Source organism: Schistocerca piceifrons, unplaced genomic scaffold, assembly GCF_021461385.2.
Source record: "Schistocerca piceifrons isolate TAMUIC-IGC-003096 unplaced genomic scaffold, iqSchPice1.1 HiC_scaffold_442, whole genome shotgun sequence".
In the NCBI taxonomy this organism is placed as follows: domain Eukaryota; kingdom Metazoa; phylum Arthropoda; class Insecta; order Orthoptera; family Acrididae; genus Schistocerca; species Schistocerca piceifrons.
In genome coordinates, this window is record NW_025728670.1 from 77,720 (window position 1) to 98,472 (window position 20,753).

At 53.1% G+C, this 20,753-nt stretch overlaps 42 non-coding genes across 42 annotated transcripts; 15 read left to right on the forward strand and 27 right to left on the reverse strand.

The window, feature by feature from the left end:
* Positions 1 to 388: 388 nt before the first annotated feature.
* On the reverse strand, positions 389 to 460 carry Trnad-guc. Its single transcript has one exon. It is a non-coding gene; the product is annotated as a tRNA-Asp (tRNA).
* A 112-nt stretch (positions 461 to 572) lies between these two features.
* Positions 573 to 664, reverse strand: Trnai-uau. The gene is given in 2 exon segments: positions 573 to 608; positions 627 to 664. It is a non-coding gene; the product is annotated as a tRNA-Ile (tRNA).
* A 445-nt stretch (positions 665 to 1,109) lies between these two features.
* Trnar-acg lies at positions 1,110 to 1,182 on the forward strand. The gene has a single exon. It is a non-coding gene; the product is annotated as a tRNA-Arg (tRNA).
* Positions 1,183 to 1,761: 579 nt separating this feature from the next.
* On the reverse strand, positions 1,762 to 1,833 carry Trnad-guc. Its single transcript has one exon. It is a non-coding gene; the product is annotated as a tRNA-Asp (tRNA).
* Positions 1,834 to 2,468: 635 nt separating this feature from the next.
* Trnar-acg lies at positions 2,469 to 2,541 on the forward strand. Its single transcript has one exon. It is a non-coding gene; the product is annotated as a tRNA-Arg (tRNA).
* Positions 2,542 to 3,120: 579 nt separating this feature from the next.
* On the reverse strand, positions 3,121 to 3,192 carry Trnad-guc. The gene has a single exon. It is a non-coding gene; the product is annotated as a tRNA-Asp (tRNA).
* Positions 3,193 to 3,304: 112 nt separating this feature from the next.
* Positions 3,305 to 3,396, reverse strand: Trnai-uau. The gene is given in 2 exon segments: positions 3,305 to 3,340; positions 3,359 to 3,396. It is a non-coding gene; the product is annotated as a tRNA-Ile (tRNA).
* A 445-nt stretch (positions 3,397 to 3,841) lies between these two features.
* Trnar-acg lies at positions 3,842 to 3,914 on the forward strand. Its single transcript has one exon. It is a non-coding gene; the product is annotated as a tRNA-Arg (tRNA).
* A 579-nt stretch (positions 3,915 to 4,493) lies between these two features.
* On the reverse strand, positions 4,494 to 4,565 carry Trnad-guc. Its single transcript has one exon. It is a non-coding gene; the product is annotated as a tRNA-Asp (tRNA).
* A 112-nt stretch (positions 4,566 to 4,677) lies between these two features.
* Positions 4,678 to 4,769, reverse strand: Trnai-uau. The gene is given in 2 exon segments: positions 4,678 to 4,713; positions 4,732 to 4,769. It is a non-coding gene; the product is annotated as a tRNA-Ile (tRNA).
* A 445-nt stretch (positions 4,770 to 5,214) lies between these two features.
* Trnar-acg lies at positions 5,215 to 5,287 on the forward strand. The gene has a single exon. It is a non-coding gene; the product is annotated as a tRNA-Arg (tRNA).
* Positions 5,288 to 5,866: 579 nt separating this feature from the next.
* Trnad-guc lies at positions 5,867 to 5,938 on the reverse strand. The gene has a single exon. It is a non-coding gene; the product is annotated as a tRNA-Asp (tRNA).
* Positions 5,939 to 6,573: 635 nt separating this feature from the next.
* On the forward strand, positions 6,574 to 6,646 carry Trnar-acg. The gene has a single exon. It is a non-coding gene; the product is annotated as a tRNA-Arg (tRNA).
* Positions 6,647 to 7,225: 579 nt separating this feature from the next.
* Trnad-guc lies at positions 7,226 to 7,297 on the reverse strand. The gene has a single exon. It is a non-coding gene; the product is annotated as a tRNA-Asp (tRNA).
* Positions 7,298 to 7,409: 112 nt separating this feature from the next.
* Positions 7,410 to 7,501, reverse strand: Trnai-uau. Its single transcript is given in 2 exon segments — positions 7,410 to 7,445; positions 7,464 to 7,501. It is a non-coding gene; the product is annotated as a tRNA-Ile (tRNA).
* A 445-nt stretch (positions 7,502 to 7,946) lies between these two features.
* On the forward strand, positions 7,947 to 8,019 carry Trnar-acg. Its single transcript has one exon. It is a non-coding gene; the product is annotated as a tRNA-Arg (tRNA).
* Positions 8,020 to 8,598: 579 nt separating this feature from the next.
* Trnad-guc lies at positions 8,599 to 8,670 on the reverse strand. The gene has a single exon. It is a non-coding gene; the product is annotated as a tRNA-Asp (tRNA).
* Positions 8,671 to 8,782: 112 nt separating this feature from the next.
* On the reverse strand, positions 8,783 to 8,874 carry Trnai-uau. The gene is given in 2 exon segments: positions 8,783 to 8,818; positions 8,837 to 8,874. It is a non-coding gene; the product is annotated as a tRNA-Ile (tRNA).
* Positions 8,875 to 9,319: 445 nt separating this feature from the next.
* On the forward strand, positions 9,320 to 9,392 carry Trnar-acg. The gene has a single exon. It is a non-coding gene; the product is annotated as a tRNA-Arg (tRNA).
* Positions 9,393 to 9,971: 579 nt separating this feature from the next.
* Positions 9,972 to 10,043, reverse strand: Trnad-guc. Its single transcript has one exon. It is a non-coding gene; the product is annotated as a tRNA-Asp (tRNA).
* A 112-nt stretch (positions 10,044 to 10,155) lies between these two features.
* Trnai-uau lies at positions 10,156 to 10,247 on the reverse strand. The gene is given in 2 exon segments: positions 10,156 to 10,191; positions 10,210 to 10,247. It is a non-coding gene; the product is annotated as a tRNA-Ile (tRNA).
* A 445-nt stretch (positions 10,248 to 10,692) lies between these two features.
* On the forward strand, positions 10,693 to 10,765 carry Trnar-acg. The gene has a single exon. It is a non-coding gene; the product is annotated as a tRNA-Arg (tRNA).
* A 579-nt stretch (positions 10,766 to 11,344) lies between these two features.
* Trnad-guc lies at positions 11,345 to 11,416 on the reverse strand. The gene has a single exon. It is a non-coding gene; the product is annotated as a tRNA-Asp (tRNA).
* A 112-nt stretch (positions 11,417 to 11,528) lies between these two features.
* Positions 11,529 to 11,620, reverse strand: Trnai-uau. Its single transcript is given in 2 exon segments — positions 11,529 to 11,564; positions 11,583 to 11,620. It is a non-coding gene; the product is annotated as a tRNA-Ile (tRNA).
* A 445-nt stretch (positions 11,621 to 12,065) lies between these two features.
* On the forward strand, positions 12,066 to 12,138 carry Trnar-acg. The gene has a single exon. It is a non-coding gene; the product is annotated as a tRNA-Arg (tRNA).
* Positions 12,139 to 12,717: 579 nt separating this feature from the next.
* Positions 12,718 to 12,789, reverse strand: Trnad-guc. Its single transcript has one exon. It is a non-coding gene; the product is annotated as a tRNA-Asp (tRNA).
* Positions 12,790 to 13,424: 635 nt separating this feature from the next.
* Trnar-acg lies at positions 13,425 to 13,497 on the forward strand. The gene has a single exon. It is a non-coding gene; the product is annotated as a tRNA-Arg (tRNA).
* Positions 13,498 to 14,076: 579 nt separating this feature from the next.
* On the reverse strand, positions 14,077 to 14,148 carry Trnad-guc. The gene has a single exon. It is a non-coding gene; the product is annotated as a tRNA-Asp (tRNA).
* Positions 14,149 to 14,260: 112 nt separating this feature from the next.
* Positions 14,261 to 14,352, reverse strand: Trnai-uau. Its single transcript is given in 2 exon segments — positions 14,261 to 14,296; positions 14,315 to 14,352. It is a non-coding gene; the product is annotated as a tRNA-Ile (tRNA).
* A 445-nt stretch (positions 14,353 to 14,797) lies between these two features.
* On the forward strand, positions 14,798 to 14,870 carry Trnar-acg. Its single transcript has one exon. It is a non-coding gene; the product is annotated as a tRNA-Arg (tRNA).
* A 579-nt stretch (positions 14,871 to 15,449) lies between these two features.
* Positions 15,450 to 15,521, reverse strand: Trnad-guc. The gene has a single exon. It is a non-coding gene; the product is annotated as a tRNA-Asp (tRNA).
* A 112-nt stretch (positions 15,522 to 15,633) lies between these two features.
* Positions 15,634 to 15,725, reverse strand: Trnai-uau. Its single transcript is given in 2 exon segments — positions 15,634 to 15,669; positions 15,688 to 15,725. It is a non-coding gene; the product is annotated as a tRNA-Ile (tRNA).
* Positions 15,726 to 16,170: 445 nt separating this feature from the next.
* On the forward strand, positions 16,171 to 16,243 carry Trnar-acg. The gene has a single exon. It is a non-coding gene; the product is annotated as a tRNA-Arg (tRNA).
* A 579-nt stretch (positions 16,244 to 16,822) lies between these two features.
* Trnad-guc lies at positions 16,823 to 16,894 on the reverse strand. The gene has a single exon. It is a non-coding gene; the product is annotated as a tRNA-Asp (tRNA).
* Positions 16,895 to 17,006: 112 nt separating this feature from the next.
* On the reverse strand, positions 17,007 to 17,098 carry Trnai-uau. The gene is given in 2 exon segments: positions 17,007 to 17,042; positions 17,061 to 17,098. It is a non-coding gene; the product is annotated as a tRNA-Ile (tRNA).
* A 445-nt stretch (positions 17,099 to 17,543) lies between these two features.
* On the forward strand, positions 17,544 to 17,616 carry Trnar-acg. The gene has a single exon. It is a non-coding gene; the product is annotated as a tRNA-Arg (tRNA).
* Positions 17,617 to 18,195: 579 nt separating this feature from the next.
* Trnad-guc lies at positions 18,196 to 18,267 on the reverse strand. The gene has a single exon. It is a non-coding gene; the product is annotated as a tRNA-Asp (tRNA).
* A 112-nt stretch (positions 18,268 to 18,379) lies between these two features.
* On the reverse strand, positions 18,380 to 18,471 carry Trnai-uau. The gene is given in 2 exon segments: positions 18,380 to 18,415; positions 18,434 to 18,471. It is a non-coding gene; the product is annotated as a tRNA-Ile (tRNA).
* A 445-nt stretch (positions 18,472 to 18,916) lies between these two features.
* Trnar-acg lies at positions 18,917 to 18,989 on the forward strand. The gene has a single exon. It is a non-coding gene; the product is annotated as a tRNA-Arg (tRNA).
* Positions 18,990 to 19,568: 579 nt separating this feature from the next.
* Trnad-guc lies at positions 19,569 to 19,640 on the reverse strand. The gene has a single exon. It is a non-coding gene; the product is annotated as a tRNA-Asp (tRNA).
* Positions 19,641 to 19,752: 112 nt separating this feature from the next.
* On the reverse strand, positions 19,753 to 19,844 carry Trnai-uau. The gene is given in 2 exon segments: positions 19,753 to 19,788; positions 19,807 to 19,844. It is a non-coding gene; the product is annotated as a tRNA-Ile (tRNA).
* A 445-nt stretch (positions 19,845 to 20,289) lies between these two features.
* Positions 20,290 to 20,362, forward strand: Trnar-acg. Its single transcript has one exon. It is a non-coding gene; the product is annotated as a tRNA-Arg (tRNA).
* The last annotated feature ends 391 nt before the right edge of the window (positions 20,363 to 20,753 follow it).

Below are 20,753 nucleotides of genomic sequence, written 5' to 3' on the forward strand. Positions count from 1 at the left end.
AGTTAATTAAACGGTAGGCGACGCAGACAACGCTTTTCCAAGTGTCCCATGTCACGCACCGAAGAGCGCGCTTCTCCCGGCACAGCAGAGTGGCGCAGTGGAAGCGTGCTGGGCCCATAACCCAGAGGTCCGTGGATCGAAACCACGCTCTGCTAAAATTATTCTTTTTCTTGGGTGCTTCGAGCTCGATCATTAATCTTGGGGTGCGCTGATTCAGCGTCGACAGCAAACCCTGTGAGTTGTGAAACGACGACGTCGTGTGCAGAATACGAGAAACACTTCCTAAGACGCAGACTTTCTTACGATTTTTTAGCAATTACATTCCTTGATCACAACGGTAATGCTTTTTCGGGCCACACGTGCAACCTTCGCGATATAAAAATCGCACCTCCCCGGCGGGGAATCGAACCCCGGTCTCCCGCGTGACAGGCGGGGATACTAACCACTATACTACCGAGGAACACGCAGTCGTTGACTACAGTGCACGCACATTTATGGTCTCTCAGGTACGTGATGCATCTCAAATCTAGCGTCCCGATGCTTCCATAGTCAGCTGCTACGAAATAAAAGTATGCCCCAGGTGAGGCTCGAACTCACAACCCCGGCATTGCTCACGGCTACTGCCTTATAAGTACCGTGCGCTAACCAATTGCGCCACTGGGGCTACAGCAGAGTGCTTACAGTTAGCGGTATTCACTTTGATGCCAACCTGTTGTGGCTACAGACCCGTCATACGACCGTCACCTGCGGCCATACTACGACTTTAGCACCTGTCTACGAATGCTTCATACGATTCTTGTTTTATATGCTACACTTACAAGCATGTCAACCGCTTGTCATCAGCGAAAAAATGCAAAAAAACGGGCGCCTTGCATTCCGCTACCTGTCCAACAGCGACGGCAGATGTGTGGCAAGCTCTAAGCTGTGCAGGCGCTCCGTGGCCGAGCAGCAGGAGGAGAGGTGCCTTCCTTGGTGGCAGCTCCCTGCAGAGTGCGGAAGACCAGAGTGGCCGCGCCGCCGTTGTCAGTGGATGACATGCAATTGCCGAGCCACGGAGAACACGTTGCTTTGCGATGTGCACCCGCCTCGTAGCAGAAAACGCGAACAGTGGCCCTGTGGCGCAACGGATAACGCGTCTGACTACGCATCAGAAGATTCCAGGTTCGAATCCTGGCAGGGTCGGCATTTTGTTAGTTGCGGGCGCGTAGCTAGGCAGTGCATTCGAATGTCTCCACCTTCGTGGAGTGCAATGTTAATCCTGAGCATCTCGCAGCTGCATCTCGAGACGATCGCGGTAAATATCGCTTCGTGCAAGCGTCAGCGTAGCGTCAGTCGAGCAAAGTCGAGACAAGTCAAGCTGGGAGATGCTACACAGTTAATTAAACGGTAGGCGACGCAGACAACGCTTTTCCAAGTGTCCCATGTCACGCACCGAAGAGCGCGCTTCTCTCGGCACAGCAGAGTGGCGCAGTGGAAGCGTGCTGGGCCCATAACCCAGAGGTCCGTGGATCGAAACCACGCTCTGCTAAAATTATTCTTTTTCTTGGGTGCTTCGAGCTCGATCATTAATCTTGGGGTGCGCTGATTCAGCGTCGACAGCAAACCCTGTGAGTTGTGAAACGACGACGTCGTGTGCAGAATACGAGAAACACTTCCTAAGACGCAGACTTTCTTACGATTTTTTAGCAATTACATTCCTTGATCACAACGGTAATGCTTTTTCGGGCCACACGTGCAACCTTCGCGATATAAAAATCGCACCTCCCCGGCGGGGAATCGAACCCCGGTCTCCCGCGTGACAGGCGGGGATACTAACCACTATACTACCGAGGAACACGCAGTCGTTGACTACAGTGCACGCACATTTATGGTCTCTCAGGTACGTGATGCATCTCAAATCTAGCGTCCCGATGCTTCCATAGTCAGCTGCTACGAAATAAAAGTATGCCCCAGGTGAGGCTCGAACTCACAACCCCGGCATTGCTCACGGCTACTGCCTTATAAGTACCGTGCGCTAACCAATTGCGCCAGAGTGCTTACAGTTAGCGGTATTCACTTTGATGCCAACCTGTTGTGGCTACAGACCCGTCATACGACCGTCACCTGCGGCCATACTACGACTTTAGCACCTGTCTACGAATGCTTCATACGATTCTTGTTTTATATGCTACACTTACAAGCATGTCAACCGCTTGTCATCAGCGAAAAAATGCAAAAAAACGGGCGCCTTGCATTCCGCTACCTGTCCAACAGCGACGGCAGATGTGTGGCAAGCTCTAAGCTGTGCAGGCGCTCCGTGGCCGAGCAGCAGGAGGAGAGATGCCTTCCTTGGTGGCAGCTCCCTGCAGAGTGCGGAAGACCAGAGTGGCCGCGCCGCCGTTGTCAGTGGATGACATGCAATTGCCGAGCCACGGAGAACACGTTGCTTTGCGATGTGCACCCGCCTCGTAGCAGAAAACGCGAACAGTGGCCCTGTGGCGCAACGGATAACGCGTCTGACTACGCATCAGAAGATTCCAGGTTCGAATCCTGGCAGGGTCGGCATTTTGTTAGTTGCGGGCGCGTAGCTAGGCAGTGCATTCGAATGTCTCCACCTTCGTGGAGTGCAATGTTAATCCTGAGCATCTCGCAGCTGCATCTCGAGACGATCGCGGTAAATATCGCTTCGTGCAAGCGTCAGCGTAGCGTCAGTCGAGCAAAGTCGAGACAAGTCAAGCTGGGAGATGCTACACAGTTAATTAAACGGTAGGCGACGCAGACAACGCTTTTCCAAGTGTCCCATGTCACGCACCGAAGAGCGCGCTTCTCCCGGCACAGCAGAGTGGCGCAGTGGAAGCGTGCTGGGCCCATAACCCAGAGGTCCGTGGATCGAAACCACGCTCTGCTAAAATTATTCTTTTTCTTGGGTGCTTCGAGCTCGATCATTAATCTTGGGGTGCGCTGATTCAGCGTCGACAGCAAACCCTGTGAGTTGTGAAACGACGACGTCGTGTGCAGAATACGAGAAACACTTCCTAAGACGCAGACTTTCTTACGATTTTTTAGCAATTACATTCCTTGATCACAACGGTAATGCTTTTTCGGGCCACACGTGCAACCTTCGCGATATAAAAATCGCACCTCCCCGGCGGGGAATCGAACCCCGGTCTCCCGCGTGACAGGCGGGGATACTAACCACTATACTACCGAGGAACACGCAGTCGTTGACTACAGTGCACGCACATTTATGGTCTCTCAGGTACGTGATGCATCTCAAATCTAGCGTCCCGATGCTTCCATAGTCAGCTGCTACGAAATAAAAGTATGCCCCAGGTGAGGCTCGAACTCACAACCCCGGCATTGCTCACGGCTACTGCCTTATAAGTACCGTGCGCTAACCAATTGCGCCACTGGGGCTACAGCAGAGTGCTTACAGTTAGCGGTATTCACTTTGATGCCAACCTGTTGTGGCTACAGACCCGTCATACGACCGTCACCTGCGGCCATACTACGACTTTAGCACCTGTCTACGAATGCTTCATACGATTCTTGTTTTATATGCTACACTTACAAGCATGTCAACCGCTTGTCATCAGCGAAAAAATGCAAAAAAACGGGCGCCTTGCATTCCGCTACCTGTCCAACAGCGACGGCAGATGTGTGGCAAGCTCTAAGCTGTGCAGGCGCTCCGTGGCCGAGCAGCAGGAGGAGAGATGCCTTCCTTGGTGGCAGCTCCCTGCAGAGTGCGGAAGACCAGAGTGGCCGCGCCGCCGTTGTCAGTGGATGACATGCAATTGCCGAGCCACGGAGAACACGTTGCTTTGCGATGTGCACCCGCCTCGTAGCAGAAAACGCGAACAGTGGCCCTGTGGCGCAACGGATAACGCGTCTGACTACGCATCAGAAGATTCCAGGTTCGAATCCTGGCAGGGTCGGCATTTTGTTAGTTGCGGGCGCGTAGCTAGGCAGTGCATTCGAATGTCTCCACCTTCGTGGAGTGCAATGTTAATCCTGAGCATCTCGCAGCTGCATCTCGAGACGATCGCGGTAAATATCGCTTCGTGCAAGCGTCAGCGTAGCGTCAGTCGAGCAAAGTCGAGACAAGTCAAGCTGGGAGATGCTACACAGTTAATTAAACGGTAGGCGACGCAGACAACGCTTTTCCAAGTGTCCCATGTCACGCACCGAAGAGCGCGCTTCTCTCGGCACAGCAGAGTGGCGCAGTGGAAGCGTGCTGGGCCCATAACCCAGAGGTCCGTGGATCGAAACCACGCTCTGCTAAAATTATTCTTTTTCTTGGGTGCTTCGAGCTCGATCATTAATCTTGGGGTGCGCTGATTCAGCGTCGACAGCAAACCCTGTGAGTTGTGAAACGACGACGTCGTGTGCAGAATACGAGAAACACTTCCTAAGACGCAGACTTTCTTACGATTTTTTAGCAATTACATTCCTTGATCACAACGGTAATGCTTTTTCGGGCCACACGTGCAACCTTCGCGATATAAAAATCGCACCTCCCCGGCGGGGAATCGAACCCCGGTCTCCCGCGTGACAGGCGGGGATACTAACCACTATACTACCGAGGAACACGCAGTCGTTGACTACAGTGCACGCACATTTATGGTCTCTCAGGTACGTGATGCATCTCAAATCTAGCGTCCCGATGCTTCCATAGTCAGCTGCTACGAAATAAAAGTATGCCCCAGGTGAGGCTCGAACTCACAACCCCGGCATTGCTCACGGCTACTGCCTTATAAGTACCGTGCGCTAACCAATTGCGCCACTGGGGCTACAGCAGAGTGCTTACAGTTAGCGGTATTCACTTTGATGCCAACCTGTTGTGGCTACAGACCCGTCATACGACCGTCACCTGCGGCCATACTACGACTTTAGCACCTGTCTACGAATGCTTCATACGATTCTTGTTTCATATGCTACACTTACAAGCATGTCAACCGCTTGTCATCAGCGAAAAAATGCAAAAAAACGGGCGCCTTGCATTCCGCTACCTGTCCAACAGCGACGGCAGATGTGTGGCAAGCTCTAAGCTGTGCAGGCGCTCCGTGGCCGAGCAGCAGGAGGAGAGATGCCTTCCTTGGTGGCAGCTCCCTGCAGAGTGCGGAAGACCAGAGTGGCCGCGCCGCCGTTGTCAGTGGATGACATGCAATTGCCGAGCCACGGAGAACACGTTGCTTTGCGATGTGCACCCGCCTCGTAGCAGAAAACGCGAACAGTGGCCCTGTGGCGCAACGGATAACGCGTCTGACTACGCATCAGAAGATTCCAGGTTCGAATCCTGGCAGGGTCGGCATTTTGTTAGTTGCGGGCGCGTAGCTAGGCAGTGCATTCGAATGTCTCCACCTTCGTGGAGTGCAATGTTAATCCTGAGCATCTCGCAGCTGCATCTCGAGACGATCGCGGTAAATATCGCTTCGTGCAAGCGTCAGCGTAGCGTCAGTCGAGCAAAGTCGAGACAAGTCAAGCTGGGAGATGCTACACAGTTAATTAAACGGTAGGCGACGCAGACAACGCTTTTCCAAGTGTCCCATGTCACGCACCGAAGAGCGCGCTTCTCTCGGCACAGCAGAGTGGCGCAGTGGAAGCGTGCTGGGCCCATAACCCAGAGGTCCGTGGATCGAAACCACGCTCTGCTAAAATTATTCTTTTTCTTGGGTGCTTCGAGCTCGATCATTAATCTTGGGGTGCGCTGATTCAGCGTCGACAGCAAACCCTGTGAGTTGTGAAACGACGACGTCGTGTGCAGAATACGAGAAACACTTCCTAAGACGCAGACTTTCTTACGATTTTTTAGCAATTACATTCCTTGATCACAACGGTAATGCTTTTTCGGGCCACACGTGCAACCTTCGCGATATAAAAATCGCACCTCCCCGGCGGGGAATCGAACCCCGGTCTCCCGCGTGACAGGCGGGGATACTAACCACTATACTACCGAGGAACACGCAGTCGTTGACTACAGTGCACGCACATTTATGGTCTCTCAGGTACGTGATGCATCTCAAATCTAGCGTCCCGATGCTTCCATAGTCAGCTGCTACGAAATAAAAGTATGCCCCAGGTGAGGCTCGAACTCACAACCCCGGCATTGCTCACGGCTACTGCCTTATAAGTACCGTGCGCTAACCAATTGCGCCAGAGTGCTTACAGTTAGCGGTATTCACTTTGATGCCAACCTGTTGTGGCTACAGACCCGTCATACGACCGTCACCTGCGGCCATACTACGACTTTAGCACCTGTCTACGAATGCTTCATACGATTCTTGTTTTATATGCTACACTTACAAGCATGTCAACCGCTTGTCATCAGCGAAAAAATGCAAAAAAACGGGCGCCTTGCATTCCGCTACCTGTCCAACAGCGACGGCAGATGTGTGGCAAGCTCTAAGCTGTGCAGGCGCTCCGTGGCCGAGCAGCAGGAGGAGAGATGCCTTCCTTGGTGGCAGCTCCCTGCAGAGTGCGGAAGACCAGAGTGGCCGCGCCGCCGTTGTCAGTGGATGACATGCAATTGCCGAGCCACGGAGAACACGTTGCTTTGCGATGTGCACCCGCCTCGTAGCAGAAAACGCGAACAGTGGCCCTGTGGCGCAACGGATAACGCGTCTGACTACGCATCAGAAGATTCCAGGTTCGAATCCTGGCAGGGTCGGCATTTTGTTAGTTGCGGGCGCGTAGCTAGGCAGTGCATTCGAATGTCTCCACCTTCGTGGAGTGCAATGTTAATCCTGAGCATCTCGCAGCTGCATCTCGAGACGATCGCGGTAAATATCGCTTCGTGCAAGCGTCAGCGTAGCGTCAGTCGAGCAAAGTCGAGACAAGTCAAGCTGGGAGATGCTACACAGTTAATTAAACGGTAGGCGACGCAGACAACGCTTTTCCAAGTGTCCCATGTCACGCACCGAAGAGCGCGCTTCTCCCGGCACAGCAGAGTGGCGCAGTGGAAGCGTGCTGGGCCCATAACCCAGAGGTCCGTGGATCGAAACCACGCTCTGCTAAAATTATTCTTTTTCTTGGGTGCTTCGAGCTCGATCATTAATCTTGGGGTGCGCTGATTCAGCGTCGACAGCAAACCCTGTGAGTTGTGAAACGACGACGTCGTGTGCAGAATACGAGAAACACTTCCTAAGACGCAGACTTTCTTACGATTTTTTAGCAATTACATTCCTTGATCACAACGGTAATGCTTTTTCGGGCCACACGTGCAACCTTCGCGATATAAAAATCGCACCTCCCCGGCGGGGAATCGAACCCCGGTCTCCCGCGTGACAGGCGGGGATACTAACCACTATACTACCGAGGAACACGCAGTCGTTGACTACAGTGCACGCACATTTATGGTCTCTCAGGTACGTGATGCATCTCAAATCTAGCGTCCCGATGCTTCCATAGTCAGCTGCTACGAAATAAAAGTATGCCCCAGGTGAGGCTCGAACTCACAACCCCGGCATTGCTCACGGCTACTGCCTTATAAGTACCGTGCGCTAACCAATTGCGCCACTGGGGCTACAGCAGAGTGCTTACAGTTAGCGGTATTCACTTTGATGCCAACCTGTTGTGGCTACAGACCCGTCATACGACCGTCACCTGCGGCCATACTACGACTTTAGCACCTGTCTACGAATGCTTCATACGATTCTTGTTTTATATGCTACACTTACAAGCATGTCAACCGCTTGTCATCAGCGAAAAAATGCAAAAAAACGGGCGCCTTGCATTCCGCTACCTGTCCAACAGCGACGGCAGATGTGTGGCAAGCTCTAAGCTGTGCAGGCGCTCCGTGGCCGAGCAGCAGGAGGAGAGGTGCCTTCCTTGGTGGCAGCTCCCTGCAGAGTGCGGAAGACCAGAGTGGCCGCGCCGCCGTTGTCAGTGGATGACATGCAATTGCCGAGCCACGGAGAACACGTTGCTTTGCGATGTGCACCCGCCTCGTAGCAGAAAACGCGAACAGTGGCCCTGTGGCGCAACGGATAACGCGTCTGACTACGCATCAGAAGATTCCAGGTTCGAATCCTGGCAGGGTCGGCATTTTGTTAGTTGCGGGCGCGTAGCTAGGCAGTGCATTCGAATGTCTCCACCTTCGTGGAGTGCAATGTTAATCCTGAGCATCTCGCAGCTGCATCTCGAGACGATCGCGGTAAATATCGCTTCGTGCAAGCGTCAGCGTAGCGTCAGTCGAGCAAAGTCGAGACAAGTCAAGCTGGGAGATGCTACACAGTTAATTAAACGGTAGGCGACGCAGACAACGCTTTTCCAAGTGTCCCATGTCACGCACCGAAGAGCGCGCTTCTCTCGGCACAGCAGAGTGGCGCAGTGGAAGCGTGCTGGGCCCATAACCCAGAGGTCCGTGGATCGAAACCACGCTCTGCTAAAATTATTCTTTTTCTTGGGTGCTTCGAGCTCGATCATTAATCTTGGGGTGCGCTGATTCAGCGTCGACAGCAAACCCTGTGAGTTGTGAAACGACGACGTCGTGTGCAGAATACGAGAAACACTTCCTAAGACGCAGACTTTCTTACGATTTTTTAGCAATTACATTCCTTGATCACAACGGTAATGCTTTTTCGGGCCACACGTGCAACCTTCGCGATATAAAAATCGCACCTCCCCGGCGGGGAATCGAACCCCGGTCTCCCGCGTGACAGGCGGGGATACTAACCACTATACTACCGAGGAACACGCAGTCGTTGACTACAGTGCACGCACATTTATGGTCTCTCAGGTACGTGATGCATCTCAAATCTAGCGTCCCGATGCTTCCATAGTCAGCTGCTACGAAATAAAAGTATGCCCCAGGTGAGGCTCGAACTCACAACCCCGGCATTGCTCACGGCTACTGCCTTATAAGTACCGTGCGCTAACCAATTGCGCCACTGGGGCTACAGCAGAGTGCTTACAGTTAGCGGTATTCACTTTGATGCCAACCTGTTGTGGCTACAGACCCGTCATACGACCGTCACCTGCGGCCATACTACGACTTTAGCACCTGTCTACGAATGCTTCATACGATTCTTGTTTTATATGCTACACTTACAAGCATGTCAACCGCTTGTCATCAGCGAAAAAATGCAAAAAAACGGGCGCCTTGCATTCCGCTACCTGTCCAACAGCGACGGCAGATGTGTGGCAAGCTCTAAGCTGTGCAGGCGCTCCGTGGCCGAGCAGCAGGAGGAGAGGTGCCTTCCTTGGTGGCAGCTCCCTGCAGAGTGCGGAAGACCAGAGTGGCCGCGCCGCCGTTGTCAGTGGATGACATGCAATTGCCGAGCCACGGAGAACACGTTGCTTTGCGATGTGCACCCGCCTCGTAGCAGAAAACGCGAACAGTGGCCCTGTGGCGCAACGGATAACGCGTCTGACTACGCATCAGAAGATTCCAGGTTCGAATCCTGGCAGGGTCGGCATTTTGTTAGTTGCGGGCGCGTAGCTAGGCAGTGCATTCGAATGTCTCCACCTTCGTGGAGTGCAATGTTAATCCTGAGCATCTCGCAGCTGCATCTCGAGACGATCGCGGTAAATATCGCTTCGTGCAAGCGTCAGCGTAGCGTCAGTCGAGCAAAGTCGAGACAAGTCAAGCTGGGAGATGCTACACAGTTAATTAAACGGTAGGCGACGCAGACAACGCTTTTCCAAGTGTCCCATGTCACGCACCGAAGAGCGCGCTTCTCTCGGCACAGCAGAGTGGCGCAGTGGAAGCGTGCTGGGCCCATAACCCAGAGGTCTGTGGATCGAAACCACGCTCTGCTAAAATTATTCTTTTTCTTGGGTGCTTCGAGCTCGATCATTAATCTTGGGGTGCGCTGATTCAGCGTCGACAGCAAACCCTGTGAGTTGTGAAACGACGACGTCGTGTGCAGAATACGAGAAACACTTCCTAAGACGCAGACTTTCTTACGATTTTTTAGCAATTACATTCCTTGATCACAACGGTAATGCTTTTTCGGGCCACACGTGCAACCTTCGCGATATAAAAATCGCACCTCCCCGGCGGGGAATCGAACCCCGGTCTCCCGCGTGACAGGCGGGGATACTAACCACTATACTACCGAGGAACACGCAGTCGTTGACTACAGTGCACGCACATTTATGGTCTCTCAGGTACGTGATGCATCTCAAATCTAGCGTCCCGATGCTTCCATAGTCAGCTGCTACGAAATAAAAGTATGCCCCAGGTGAGGCTCGAACTCACAACCCCGGCATTGCTCACGGCTACTGCCTTATAAGTACCGTGCGCTAACCAATTGCGCCACTGGGGCTACAGCAGAGTGCTTACAGTTAGCGGTATTCACTTTGATGCCAACCTGTTGTGGCTACAGACCCGTCATACGACCGTCACCTGCGGCCATACTACGACTTTAGCACCTGTCTACGAATGCTTCATACGATTCTTGTTTTATATGCTACACTTACAAGCATGTCAACCGCTTGTCATCAGCGAAAAAATGCAAAAAAACGGGCGCCTTGCATTCCGCTACCTGTCCAACAGCGACGGCAGATGTGTGGCAAGCTCTAAGCTGTGCAGGCGCTCCGTGGCCGAGCAGCAGGAGGAGAGGTGCCTTCCTTGGTGGCAGCTCCCTGCAGAGTGCGGAAGACCAGAGTGGCCGCGCCGCCGTTGTCAGTGGATGACATGCAATTGCCGAGCCACGGAGAACACGTTGCTTTGCGATGTGCACCCGCCTCGTAGCAGAAAACGCGAACAGTGGCCCTGTGGCGCAACGGATAACGCGTCTGACTACGCATCAGAAGATTCCAGGTTCGAATCCTGGCAGGGTCGGCATTTTGTTAGTTGCGGGCGCGTAGCTAGGCAGTGCATTCGAATGTCTCCACCTTCGTGGAGTGCAATGTTAATCCTGAGCATCTCGCAGCTGCATCTCGAGACGATCGCGGTAAATATCGCTTCGTGCAAGCGTCAGCGTAGCGTCAGTCGAGCAAAGTCGAGACAAGTCAAGCTGGGAGATGCTACACAGTTAATTAAACGGTAGGCGACGCAGACAACGCTTTTCCAAGTGTCCCATGTCACGCACCGAAGAGCGCGCTTCTCTCGGCACAGCAGAGTGGCGCAGTGGAAGCGTGCTGGGCCCATAACCCAGAGGTCCGTGGATCGAAACCACGCTCTGCTAAAATTATTCTTTTTCTTGGGTGCTTCGAGCTCGATCATTAATCTTGGGGTGCGCTGATTCAGCGTCGACAGCAAACCCTGTGAGTTGTGAAACGACGACGTCGTGTGCAGAATACGAGAAACACTTCCTAAGACGCAGACTTTCTTACGATTTTTTAGCAATTACATTCCTTGATCACAACGGTAATGCTTTTTCGGGCCACACGTGCAACCTTCGCGATATAAAAATCGCACCTCCCCGGCGGGGAATCGAACCCCGGTCTCCCGCGTGACAGGCGGGGATACTAACCACTATACTACCGAGGAACACGCAGTCGTTGACTACAGTGCACGCACATTTATGGTCTCTCAGGTACGTGATGCATCTCAAATCTAGCGTCCCGATGCTTCCATAGTCAGCTGCTACGAAATAAAAGTATGCCCCAGGTGAGGCTCGAACTCACAACCCCGGCATTGCTCACGGCTACTGCCTTATAAGTACCGTGCGCTAACCAATTGCGCCACTGGGGCTACAGCAGAGTGCTTACAGTTAGCGGTATTCACTTTGATGCCAACCTGTTGTGGCTACAGACCCGTCATACGACCGTCACCTGCGGCCATACTACGACTTTAGCACCTGTCTACGAATGCTTCATACGATTCTTGTTTTATATGCTACACTTACAAGCATGTCAACCGCTTGTCATCAGCGAAAAAATGCAAAAAAACGGGCGCCTTGCATTCCGCTACCTGTCCAACAGCGACGGCAGATGTGTGGCAAGCTCTAAGCTGTGCAGGCGCTCCGTGGCCGAGCAGCAGGAGGAGAGGTGCCTTCCTTGGTGGCAGCTCCCTGCAGAGTGCGGAAGACCAGAGTGGCCGCGCCGCCGTTGTCAGTGGATGACATGCAATTGCCGAGCCACGGAGAACACGTTGCTTTGCGATGTGCACCCGCCTCGTAGCAGAAAACGCGAACAGTGGCCCTGTGGCGCAACGGATAACGCGTCTGACTACGCATCAGAAGATTCCAGGTTCGAATCCTGGCAGGGTCGGCATTTTGTTAGTTGCGGGCGCGTAGCTAGGCAGTGCATTCGAATGTCTCCACCTTCGTGGAGTGCAATGTTAATCCTGAGCATCTCGCAGCTGCATCTCGAGACGATCGCGGTAAATATCGCTTCGTGCAAGCGTCAGCGTAGCGTCAGTCGAGCAAAGTCGAGACAAGTCAAGCTGGGAGATGCTACACAGTTAATTAAACGGTAGGCGACGCAGACAACGCTTTTCCAAGTGTCCCATGTCACGCACCGAAGAGCGCGCTTCTCTCGGCACAGCAGAGTGGCGCAGTGGAAGCGTGCTGGGCCCATAACCCAGAGGTCCGTGGATCGAAACCACGCTCTGCTAAAATTATTCTTTTTCTTGGGTGCTTCGAGCTCGATCATTAATCTTGGGGTGCGCTGATTCAGCGTCGACAGCAAACCCTGTGAGTTGTGAAACGACGACGTCGTGTGCAGAATACGAGAAACACTTCCTAAGACGCAGACTTTCTTACGATTTTTTAGCAATTACATTCCTTGATCACAACGGTAATGCTTTTTCGGGCCACACGTGCAACCTTCGCGATATAAAAATCGCACCTCCCCGGCGGGGAATCGAACCCCGGTCTCCCGCGTGACAGGCGGGGATACTAACCACTATACTACCGAGGAACACGCAGTCGTTGACTACAGTGCACGCACATTTATGGTCTCTCAGGTACGTGATGCATCTCAAATCTAGCGTCCCGATGCTTCCATAGTCAGCTGCTACGAAATAAAAGTATGCCCCAGGTGAGGCTCGAACTCACAACCCCGGCATTGCTCACGGCTACTGCCTTATAAGTACCGTGCGCTAACCAATTGCGCCAGAGTGCTTACAGTTAGCGGTATTCACTTTGATGCCAACCTGTTGTGGCTACAGACCCGTCATACGACCGTCACCTGCGGCCATACTACGACTTTAGCACCTGTCTACGAATGCTTCATACGATTCTTGTTTTATATGCTACACTTACAAGCATGTCAACCGCTTGTCATCAGCGAAAAAATGCAAAAAAACGGGCGCCTTGCATTCCGCTACCTGTCCAACAGCGACGGCAGATGTGTGGCAAGCTCTAAGCTGTGCAGGCGCTCCGTGGCCGAGCAGCAGGAGGAGAGATGCCTTCCTTGGTGGCAGCTCCCTGCAGAGTGCGGAAGACCAGAGTGGCCGCGCCGCCGTTGTCAGTGGATGACATGCAATTGCCGAGCCACGGAGAACACGTTGCTTTGCGATGTGCACCCGCCTCGTAGCAGAAAACGCGAACAGTGGCCCTGTGGCGCAACGGATAACGCGTCTGACTACGCATCAGAAGATTCCAGGTTCGAATCCTGGCAGGGTCGGCATTTTGTTAGTTGCGGGCGCGTAGCTAGGCAGTGCATTCGAATGTCTCCACCTTCGTGGAGTGCAATGTTAATCCTGAGCATCTCGCAGCTGCATCTCGAGACGATCGCGGTAAATATCGCTTCGTGCAAGCGTCAGCGTAGCGTCAGTCGAGCAAAGTCGAGACAAGTCAAGCTGGGAGATGCTACACAGTTAATTAAACGGTAGGCGACGCAGACAACGCTTTTCCAAGTGTCCCATGTCACGCACCGAAGAGCGCGCTTCTCTCGGCACAGCAGAGTGGCGCAGTGGAAGCGTGCTGGGCACATAACCCAGAGGTCCGTGGATCGAAACCACGCTCTGCTAAAATTATTCTTTTTCTTGGGTGCTTCGAGCTCGATCATTAATCTTGGGGTGCGCTGATTCAGCGTCGACAGCAAACCCTGTGAGTTGTGAAACGACGACGTCGTGTGCAGAATACGAGAAACACTTCCTAAGACGCAGACTTTCTTACGATTTTTTAGCAATTACATTCCTTGATCACAACGGTAATGCTTTTTCGGGCCACACGTGCAACCTTCGCGATATAAAAATCGCACCTCCCCGGCGGGGAATCGAACCCCGGTCTCCCGCGTGACAGGCGGGGATACTAACCACTATACTACCGAGGAACACGCAGTCGTTGACTACAGTGCACGCACATTTATGGTCTCTCAGGTACGTGATGCATCTCAAATCTAGCGTCCCGATGCTTCCATAGTCAGCTGCTACGAAATAAAAGTATGCCCCAGGTGAGGCTCGAACTCACAACCCCGGCATTGCTCACGGCTACTGCCTTATAAGTACCGTGCGCTAACCAATTGCGCCACTGGGGCTACAGCAGAGTGCTTACAGTTAGCGGTATTCACTTTGATGCCAACCTGTTGTGGCTACAGACCCGTCATACGACCGTCACCTGCGGCCATACTACGACTTTAGCACCTGTCTACGAATGCTTCATACGATTCTTGTTTTATATGCTACACTTACAAGCATGTCAACCGCTTGTCATCAGCGAAAAAATGCAAAAAAACGGGCGCCTTGCATTCCGCTACCTGTCCAACAGCGACGGCAGATGTGTGGCAAGCTCTAAGCTGTGCAGGCGCTCCGTGGCCGAGCAGCAGGAGGAGAGATGCCTTCCTTGGTGGCAGCTCCCTGCAGAGTGCGGAAGACCAGAGTGGCCGCGCCGCCGTTGTCAGTGGATGACATGCAATTGCCGAGCCACGGAGAACACGTTGCTTTGCGATGTGCACCCGCCTCGTAGCAGAAAACGCGAACAGTGGCCCTGTGGCGCAACGGATAACGCGTCTGACTACGCATCAGAAGATTCCAGGTTCGAATCCTGGCAGGGTCGGCATTTTGTTAGTTGCGGGCGCGTAGCTAGGCAGTGCATTCGAATGTCTCCACCTTCGTGGAGTGCAATGTTAATCCTGAGCATCTCGCAGCTGCATCTCGAGACGATCGCGGTAAATATCGCTTCGTGCAAGCGTCAGCGTAGCGTCAGTCGAGCAAAGTCGAGACAAGTCAAGCTGGGAGATGCTACACAGTTAATTAAACGGTAGGCGACGCAGACAACGCTTTTCCAAGTGTCCCATGTCACGCACCGAAGAGCGCGCTTCTCTCGGCACAGCAGAGTGGCGCAGTGGAAGCGTGCTGGGCCCATAACCCAGAGGTCCGTGGATCGAAACCACGCTCTGCTAAAATTATTCTTTTTCTTGGGTGCTTCGAGCTCGATCATTAATCTTGGGGTGCGCTGATTCAGCGTCGACAGCAAACCCTGTGAGTTGTGAAACGACGACGTCGTGTGCAGAATACGAGAAACACTTCCTAAGACGCAGACTTTCTTACGATTTTTTAGCAATTACATTCCTTGATCACAACGGTAATGCTTTTTCGGGCCACACGTGCAACCTTCGCGATATAAAAATCGCACCTCCCCGGCGGGGAATCGAACCCCGGTCTCCCGCGTGACAGGCGGGGATACTAACCACTATACTACCGAGGAACACGCAGTCGTTGACTACAGTGCACGCACATTTATGGTCTCTCAGGTACGTGATGCATCTCAAATCTAGCGTCCCGATGCTTCCATAGTCAGCTGCTACGAAATAAAAGTATGCCCCAGGTGAGGCTCGAACTCACAACCCCGGCATTGCTCACGGCTACTGCCTTATAAGTACCGTGCGCTAACCAATTGCGCCACTGGGGCTACAGCAGAGTGCTTACAGTTAGCGGTATTCACTTTGATGCCAACCTGTTGTGGCTACAGACCCGTCATACGACCGTCACCTGCGCCCATACTACGACTTTAGCACCTGTCTACGAATGCTTCATACGATTCTTGTTTTATATGCTACACTTACAAGCATGTCAACCGCTTGTCATCAGCGAAAAAATGCAAAAAAACGGGCGCCTTGCATTCCGCTACCTGTCCAACAGCGACGGCAGATGTGTGGCAAGCTCTAAGCTGTGCAGGCGCTCCGTGGCCGAGCAGCAGGAGGAGAGATGCCTTCCTTGGTGGCAGCTCCCTGCAGAGTGCGGAAGACCAGAGTGGCCGCGCCGCCGTTGTCAGTGGATGACATGCAATTGCCGAGCCACGGAGAACACGTTGCTTTGCGATGTGCACCCGCCTCGTAGCAGAAAACGCGAACAGTGGCCCTGTGGCGCAACGGATAACGCGTCTGACTACGCATCAGAAGATTCCAGGTTCGAATCCTGGCAGGGTCGGCATTTTGTTAGTTGCGGGCGCGTAGCTAGGCAGTGCATTCGAATGTCTCCACCTTCGTGGAGTGCAATGTTAATCCTGAGCATCTCGCAGCTGCATCTCGAGACGATCGCGGTAAATATCGCTTCGTGCAAGCGTCAGCGTAGCGTCAGTCGAGCAAAGTCGAGACAAGTCAAGCTGGGAGATGCTACACAGTTAATTAAACGGTAGGCGACGCAGACAACGCTTTTCCAAGTGTCCCATGTCACGCACCGAAGAGCGCGCTTCTCTCGGCACAGCAGAGTGGCGCAGTGGAAGCGTGCTGGGCCCATAACCCAGAGGTCCGTGGATCGAAACCACGCTCTGCTAAAATTATTCTTTTTCTTGGGTGCTTCGAGCTCGATCATTAATCTTGGGGTGCGCTGATTCAGCGTCGACAGCAAACCCTGTGAGTTGTGAAACGACGACGTCGTGTGCAGAATACGAGAAACACTTCCTAAGACGCAGACTTTCTTACGATTTTTTAGCAATTACATTCCTTGATCACAACGGTAATGCTTTTTCGGGCCACACGTGCAACCTTCGCGATATAAAAATCGCACCTCCCCGGCGGGGAATCGAACCCCGGTCTCCCGCGTGACAGGCGGGGATACTAACCACTATACTACCGAGGAACACGCAGTCGTTGACTACAGTGCACGCACATTTATGGTCTCTCAGGTACGTGATGCATCTCAAATCTAGCGTCCCGATGCTTCCATAGTCAGCTGCTACGAAATAAAAGTATGCCCCAGGTGAGGCTCGAACTCACAACCCCGGCATTGCTCACGGCTACTGCCTTATAAGTACCGTGCGCTAACCAATTGCGCCACTGGGGCTACAGCAGAGTGCTTACAGTTAGCGGTATTCACTTTGATGCCAACCTGTTGTGGCTACAGACCCGTCATACGACCGTCACCTGCGGCCATACTACGACTTTAGCACCTGTCTACGAATGCTTCATACGATTCTTGTTTCATATGCTACACTTACAAGCATGTCAACCGCTTGTCATCAGCGAAAAAATGCAAAAAAACGGGCGCCTTGCATTCCGCTACCTGTCCAACAGCGACGGCAGATGTGTGGCAAGCTCTAAGCTGTGCAGGCGCTCCGTGGCCGAGCAGCAGGAGGAGAGATGCCTTCCTTGGTGGCAGCTCCCTGCAGAGTGCGGAAGACCAGAGTGGCCGCGCCGCCGTTGTCAGTGGATGACATGCAATTGCCGAGCCACGGAGAACACGTTGCTTTGCGATGTGCACCCGCCTCGTAGCAGAAAACGCGAACAGTGGCCCTGTGGCGCAACGGATAACGCGTCTGACTACGCATCAGAAGATTCCAGGTTCGAATCCTGGCAGGGTCGGCATTTTGTTAGTTGCGGGCGCGTAGCTAGGCAGTGCATTCGAATGTCTCCACCTTCGTGGAGTGCAATGTTAATCCTGAGCATCTCGCAGCTGCATCTCGAGACGATCGCGGTAAATATCGCTTCGTGCAAGCGTCAGCGTAGCGTCAGTCGAGCAAAGTCGAGACAAGTCAAGCTGGGAGATGCTACACAGTTAATTAAACGGTAGGCGACGCAGACAACGCTTTTCCAAGTGTCCCATGTCACGCACCGAAGAGCGCGCTTCTCTCGGCACAGCAGAGTGGCGCAGTGGAAGCGTGCTGGGCCCATAACCCAGAGGTCCGTGGATCGAAACCACGCTCTGCTAAAATTATTCTTTTTCTTGGGTGCTTCGAGCTCGATCATTAATCTTGGGGTGCGCTGATTCAGCGTCGACAGCAAACCCTGTGAGTTGTGAAACGACGACGTCGTGTGCAGAATACGAGAAACACTTCCTAAGACGCAGACTTTCTTACGATTTTTTAGCAATTACATTCCTTGATCACAACGGTAATGCTTTTTCGGGCCACACGTGCAACCTTCGCGATATAAAAATCGCACCTCCCCGGCGGGGAATCGAACCCCGGTCTCCCGCGTGACAGGCGGGGATACTAACCACTATACTACCGAGGAACACGCAGTCGTTGACTACAGTGCACGCACATTTATGGTCTCTCAGGTACGTGATGCATCTCAAATCTAGCGTCCCGATGCTTCCATAGTCAGCTGCTACGAAATAAAAGTATGCCCCAGGTGAGGCTCGAACTCACAACCCCGGCATTGCTCACGGCTACTGCCTTATAAGTACCGTGCGCTAACCAATTGCGCCACTGGGGCTACAGCAGAGTGCTTACAGTTAGCGGTATTCACTTTGATGCCAACCTGTTGTGGCTACAGACCCGTCATACGACCGTCACCTGCGGCCATACTACGACTTTAGCACCTGTCTACGAATGCTTCATACGATTCTTGTTTTATATGCTACACTTACAAGCATGTCAACCGCTTGTCATCAGCGAAAAAATGCAAAAAAACGGGCGCCTTGCATTCCGCTACCTGTCCAACAGCGACGGCAGATGTGTGGCAAGCTCTAAGCTGTGCAGGCGCTCCGTGGCCGAGCAGCAGGAGGAGAGATGCCTTCCTTGGTGGCAGCTCCCTGCAGAGTGCGGAAGACCAGAGTGGCCGCGCCGCCGTTGTCAGTGGATGACATGCAATTGCCGAGCCACGGAGAACACGTTGCTTTGCGATGTGCACCCGCCTCGTAGCAGAAAACGCGAACAGTGGCCCTGTGGCGCAACGGATAACGCGTCTGACTACGCATCAGAAGATTCCAGGTTCGAATCCTGGCAGGGTCGGCATTTTGTTAGTTGCGGGCGCGTAGCTAGGCAGTGCATTCGAATGTCTCCACCTTCGTGGAGTGCAATGTTAATCCTGAGCATCTCGCAGCTGCATCTCGAGACGATCGCGGTAAATATCGCTTCGTGCAAGCGTCAGCGTAGCGTCAGTCGAGCAAAGTCGAGACAAGTCAAGCTGGGAGATGCTACACAGTTAATTAAACGGTAGGCGACGCAGACAACGCTTTTCCAAGTGTCCCATGTCACGCACCGAAGAGCGCGCTTCTCTCGGCACAGCAGAGTGGCGCAGTGGAAGCGTGCTGGGCCCATAACCCAGAGGTCCGTGGATCGAAACCACGCTCTGCTAAAATTATTCTTTTTCTTGGGTGCTTCGAGCTCGATCATTAATCTTGGGGTGCGCTGATTCAGCGTCGACAGCAAACCCTGTGAGTTGTGAAACGACGACGTCGTGTGCAGAATACGAGAAACACTTCCTAAGACGCAGACTTTCTTACGATTTTTTAGCAATTACATTCCTTGATCACAACGGTAATGCTTTTTCGGGCCACACGTGCAACCTTCGCGATATAAAAATCGCACCTCCCCGGCGGGGAATCGAACCCCGGTCTCCCGCGTGACAGGCGGGGATACTAACCACTATACTACCGAGGAACACGCAGTCGTTGACTACAGTGCACGCACATTTATGGTCTCTCAGGTACGTGATGCATCTCAAATCTAGCGTCCCGATGCTTCCATAGTCAGCTGCTACGAAATAAAAGTATGCCCCAGGTGAGGCTCGAACTCACAACCCCGGCATTGCTCACGGCTACTGCCTTATAAGTACCGTGCGCTAACCAATTGCGCCACTGGGGCTACAGCAGAGTGCTTACAGTTAGCGGTATTCACTTTGATGCCAACCTGTTGTGGCTACAGACCCGTCATACGACCGTCACCTGCGGCCATACTACGACTTTAGCACCTGTCTACGAATGCTTCATACGATTCTTGTTTTATATGCTACACTTACAAGCATGTCAACCGCTTGTCATCAGCGAAAAAATGCAAAAAAACGGGCGCCTTGCATTCCGCTACCTGTCCAACAGCGACGGCAGATGTGTGGCAAGCTCTAAGCTGTGCAGGCGCTCCGTGGCCGAGCAGCAGGAGGAGAGGTGCCTTCCTTGGTGGCAGCTCCCTGCAGAGTGCGGAAGACCAGAGTGGCCGCGCCGCCGTTGTCAGTGGATGACATGCAATTGCCGAGCCACGGAGAACACGTTGCTTTGCGATGTGCACCCGCCTCGTAGCAGAAAACGCGAACAGTGGCCCTGTGGCGCAACGGATAACGCGTCTGACTACGCATCAGAAGATTCCAGGTTCGAATCCTGGCAGGGTCGGCATTTTGTTAGTTGCGGGCGCGTAGCTAGGCAGTGCATTCGAATGTCTCCACCTTCGTGGAGTGCAATGTTAATCCTGAGCATCTGGCAGCTGCATCTCGAGACGATCGCGGTAAATATCGCTTCGTGCAAGCGTCAGCGTAGCGTCAGTCGAGCAAAGTCGAGACAAGTCAAGCTGGGAGATGCTACACAGTTAATTAAACGGTAGGCGACGCAGACAACGCTTTTCCAAGTGTCCCATGTCACGCACCGAAGAGCGCGCTTCTCTCGGCACAGCAGAGTGGCGCAGTGGAAGCGTGCTGGGCCCATAACCCAGAGGTCCGTGGATCGAAACCACGCTCTGCTAAAATTATTCTTTTTCTTGGGTGCTTCGAGCTCGATCATTAATCTT